This window comes from Diceros bicornis, chromosome 7 (genome assembly GCF_020826845.1).
Source record: "Diceros bicornis minor isolate mBicDic1 chromosome 7, mDicBic1.mat.cur, whole genome shotgun sequence".
NCBI classification, from domain to species: domain Eukaryota; kingdom Metazoa; phylum Chordata; class Mammalia; order Perissodactyla; family Rhinocerotidae; genus Diceros; species Diceros bicornis.
In genome coordinates, this window is record NC_080746.1 from 8283506 (window position 1) to 8288987 (window position 5482).

At 43.4% G+C, this 5482-nt stretch overlaps 1 pseudogene; it reads left to right on the top strand.

Moving 5' to 3' along the window:
- Positions 1-310: 310 nt before the first annotated feature.
- Positions 311-5207, top strand: LOC131408159 (uncharacterized; annotated as a pseudogene).
- Positions 5208-5482: the final 275 nt, after the last annotated feature.

Here is a 5482-nt window from a genome sequence, read left to right on the forward strand (position 1 = left end):
GCAGCACTAGAAGACTAATACAAATTGTGGTACTGAGAGTGGTTCTAGAGGAACATAATTCTAAGGATGAATTTTCTGAATGGTTCTGGGATTTCTGGAATTGGATCTCTAAACTAATTAGAGTTAAAGACGCTAGGGACTCTATTTCCAGTAGTAGTTAAGACAGTACTGGTAGTCCAAGGCATGATCTATCAATAGAGACACTCTTATCAAACACAGAAGAAGCAAGGATCTGAGTGACGATGTATATAATATTTTCAAACATTTTTGACAAATTAACAAGTATAATGAGATTGACCAGTTGCTCATAATGTCGCTGGACAAAGTGGTGAAAGAAAAAGATGACTCAGAGATTCGAATTTCTAGTTCAAGCACCACGTAAATGATCTAAAAGCCTCTGTGTCTGTCTTGAAAGAAACCCTTATTTTCTGTGAGCTACTGGACTGAGATTGTTGAAAACCAAACCCAGAATTTCATCTTGTGAGTGGCTGACTTACAGAGCAAATAGACTTCTCAGTTTCACAAGGTGTCTACTGTTCAAGTGAGGGCACTGATTGGGAAAGAACGGGGTCCTGAAAGTTGGAATTGGACTATGTGGGAAGACCCTGTTGAGGCTGGGGGTGTTGAGCTCCTAAATTCTGATGAGTCTTACTCTGATGAGTAGAAGTGGCCTTCCCACCCTCCAGTGGTGGTGGTTCTTCTGACTCTCCACCCCGTTCTGAGGGGATCAACCCTGCATTGCCCTGAGGCAATTGCCATGCAAGACAACGTTGATTATCCTCAGGACCCTCCCCACCAACCCTCTTTGTTTTTAGAACTATAATTATACTCAGGTCCCCGCAGACCTCTAAAGGTGAGGTACAAAATGTGACCCGTTGAGGAAGTGTGCTACCTTCCAAAAGAACTACTTGAGTGTTCTAATTTATACAGACAGAAGTCCATGGAACATGTGTGGGAGTGGATACTAAGTGTGTGGGATAATAGTGGAAAGAACTATTGGATCAGGCTGAATTTATTGATATGGGCTCACCAAGCAGAGATTCTGCATTTAATGCTGCAGCTTGATGAGTTAGAAAGGGCTCTAACAGTTTAGGTAATTGGCTGAAACGTGGGCTAAAATGTGCCTACAGTGAGTGAGCTAGAAATGCCAGACCTGCTTTAGTTCACTGGAGAGGAAGGAATTCAACAGCTTAGGGAGATTATAATCCTAAAGGGGATTTGTCACTTAAGACCTACTGACCCACTCTGGGAGGATCCAGAGACACAACTTTCACCACGACTGTGAGAAATAAACTTCTGAGGGGAGCCCCCATCCTTGAAGAGCTCTGTGATTGCTCTTCTTCATAGGCCGGATCTTACAGTGGGAACTGTGGCCACTGAAATGGGAAACAAATGCAATGGGAGTAATTGGACCCTGGAGTGGCAGGGGCCGAGTGGTAGCACTCAACTGCCACAACCAAGGTGGGTATAGTTACTATAATGAACAGCAGAGTCAAAACAGCAATCAGAATAGTCTGAGTTGCCCAGACCTATGGTCCTGGCTAGTTAATTATGGTGTTCTAGAAGGGAGATAGATAGGAAGCCTACTAAATTCTTACTTAATCTGTATAAGCAGAAGAATTTTAGGTAAAGTGAAGAAAGTTTAATCTGAATCATAAAAGCAGAGAGTCACAGCCCTTCAGTTAATTCCCAGACTTGAGCCAGTTTACAGACCCAGAACCCCTTGAATGAAGGGGAGACTGGGTCCCCTTGAAGAGGGCCCCTGTATATTGCCAAAAATTTATATTGTTAATCTTTCTTCCAGCCTTCCCCAAAGGGATTTACAGTCTTTTACCAGGTGACTGTTCACTGAATTAAAGGAAATAATCAGAACTTTCAGGAATTACTGGACCCTGACTCTGAACTGATGTTAATTCCAGGAGACCTAAAATATCACTGTGGTCCACTAGTCAGAGTAAGGGCTTATGGAGGTCAGGTGGTCAATGGAGTTTTAGCTCAGGTCTGTCTCTCAGTGAGTCCAGTGTGTCCCTGAACCCATCCTGTGGTTATTTCCCCAGTTCCAGAATGCAAAATTGGAATAGATATACTCAGCATCCAGCAGAATTCCTACATTGGTTCCTGACCTGTGAAGCGAGAGCCGTCATGAAGGGGAAGGCCAAGTAGAAGCCACTAGAACTACCTCTATTTAGAAAAATAGTAAACTAAAAGCAACATGGCATTCGTGGAGGGATTGCAGAGATTAGTGCCACCATCAAAGACTTGAAAGCTACAGAGGTGGTGATTATATCCCCATCCAATTTATCTGTATGGCCTGTGCTGAAGGCAGATGGATCTTGGAGAATGACAGTGGATTATCATAAACTTAATCAGGTGGTGACTCCAATTTGCAATGGCTGTGCCAAATGTGGTTTCATTGCTTGAGTAAATTAACATATTCCCTCGTGCCTAGAATGTAGCTATTGATCTGGCAAATTTTTTTTTCCCCAATACTTGTCGATAAGGACCATCAGAAGCACTTTGCTTTCAATTGGTAAAACCAGCAATACACTCACTGTTCTACCTCAGGGGTATATCAACTCTCCAGTCCTATGTCATAATTTGGTTTGCAGGGGTCTTGACCACCTTTCCTTCCCATATGATATCACACTGGTCTGTTACATTGATGACATTATGGTAATTGGACTTAGTGAGCAGGAAGTAATAGCCACTCTAGATTTATTGGTAAGACATTTACATGCCAAGAGGTGGAAAATAAATTCAACAAAAATTCAGGGTCCTTCTACCTCAGTGAAATGTCTAGGGATCCAGCGGTGCAAGGCATGTTGAAATATCCATTCTAAGGCGAAGGATAAGTTGTTGCCTCTAACTCTTCCTACAGCAAAAACAGAACCACAGCATCTAGTGGACCTCTTTGGATTTTGAAAGCAACGAATTTCTCATTTGGGTATGTAACTCTGGCACATTTACTGACTGACCCACAAAGCTTCTAATTTTGAATGGGACCCAGAACAAGAGAAGGCTGTGCAACAAGTCCAGGGTGCTGTGCAAGCTGCTCTGCCACTTGGGCCATATGATCCAGCAGATCCAAGGGTAGATGAAGTAGCACTGGCAGATAAGAATGTTGCTGGGAGCTTTTGGCAGGCCCCTATAAGTGAATCACAGCACAGGCCTTTAGGATTTTGGAGCACGGCCCTGTCATCCTCTGCAGACAACTAGTCCCTTTTTGAGAAACAGCTCTTAGTCTGCTACTGAGCCTTAGTAGAGACTAAATACTTAACCATGGGTCACCAAGTTACCATGAGACCTGAGTTTCCAAGCATGAACTAGGTGTTAACTGACCCCGTACAGTTGGGCATGCACAGCAACATTCCATCAAATGGAGTGGTATTTATGAGATTGGGTCTGAGTAGGCCCTGAAGTAAGTAACAAGTAAGTTACATGAAGAAGTGGCCCAAATGCCCATGGTCTCTACTCCTGCCACACTACCTTCTCTCTCACAGCCTCCACCCTTGGCCTCAGGAGGAGATCCCTGTGATGAATTGACAGAGGAAGAGAAAACTCAGGCATGGTTTACAGATAGTTCTGTAGCACATGCAGGCACCACCTGAGAGTGGACAGCTACAGCTTGTTTCTGGGACATCCCTGAAGAACAGTGGTGAAGGGAAATTCTACCAGTGGGTAGAACTTCAAGTGGTGCAGCTGGTTGTTCATTTTGCTTGGAAGGAGAAATGGCCAGAGGTGGAATTATATACTGATTCATGGGCTGTAGCCAATGGTTGGCAAGTAGGTAGGGACTTGGAAGAAACGTGATTGGAAAATTGGTGACAAGGAAGTCTGGGGAAGAGGTATGTGGTTAGATCTCTCTGAATGGGTGAAAAATGTAAAGATATTTGTGTCCCTCGTCAAAGCCCACCAAAGCATGACCTTAGTAAAGAAGGATTTTAATGTTCTATGGAGACCAGTTAGCCTCTTTACTCAGTCATCTCTGTCTTTTTCCAAACAAAGACATAACTCATAAACAAAGCGGCCATGGTGGCAGGGATGGAGGTTATGCATGGGCTCAGCAACATGGACTTCCACTCACTAAGGATGACCTGGCTGCAGCCTCTGCAGAGTGCCTGATATGCCAGCAGCAGAGACCAATATTAAGTTCCTGATATGGTACCATTCTCCTGGGTGATCAGTCAGCGACTTGGGCAGCTTAATTACACCAGATTGCTTCCTTTATGGAAGGAGCAAAGTTTTGTTCTTTTTGGGATAGACACTCTGAATATGGATTTGCTTCCCTGCATGCAGTGCTTCTGCCAAAACCACCATTCATGGAGTTACAGAATGCGTTATCCACAACATGGTATTCCACACAACATTACTTCTGATCAAGGAAGTCACTTCAGAGCAAAAGAAGTGACCATGCTCATGGAAAGCACTGGTCTTACCATGTTCCTCACCATCCTGAAGCAGGTGGAATTAATAGAACAGTGGAGTGTACTTTTGAAGACGCAGTTCCAGTTCCAGCTAGGTGGCAATACCTTTCAGGGCTTGGGCAAAGTTCTCCAGATGGCTCTATATGCTCTGAATCAGCACCCAATATGTGATGCTCCTCTTATAGCCAAGATTTGTGGGTCCAGGAATCTAGGGGTGAAAATGGGAGTAGCAACTTTCATGATTATTCCTAGCAACCTACCGGCAAAATTTTTGTTTTCTGTCCTTACAACCTTACGCTCTGCTGTCCTAGAGGTCTTAGTTCCAAAGGAAGGAATGCTTCCACCGAGAGACACAACGATTCCATTGAACTGGAAGTTAAGAATGCAGCCTGGCCACTTTGGACTCTGCATGCCTCTGAATCAACAAGCATAGAAGGGAGTTACTGTGCTGGCTGGGCGATTATCCTGACTACCAAGGGGAAATTGAATTGCTACCCCACAATGAAGGTAAGGAAGAGTATGTCCGGAATAGAGAAGATCCCCTTGGGTGTCTCTCAGTATTATTATGCCCTGTAATTGAAGTCTGTAAAACTGCAACAACCCAATTCAGGCAGAACTACTAATGGCCCAGACTCTTCAGAAATGAAGGCTTGGATCATCCCACTAGGTAAAGAAACATGACCAGCTGAGGTGTTTGCTGAAGGCAAAGGGAATATGGAATAGATAGTGGAAGAAGAGAGTTATAAACATCAGCTGTAGCCATGTGACCAGTTACAGAACTGAGGACTGGGATTGTCATGAATATTTCCTATTTATTTTGTTATGAATATTTGTACATACGTATCAAATATCTTTTTCTTCCCTCTCTTATCCCTTTATCATGTAACATAAGATGTATTGACTTAAATAGGTAAGTATCGTTAACTTTACATCACAGTATTTAAGTTATGAGACACCAAGGAAAAGAGTAAACATCAAGCAAGGACTCTTCTGGGGAAAGAGCTAGTGTTTTTTCAGTTGTATGCAGGATAGTTTTATCCTGTTAGGTGGAAATATGA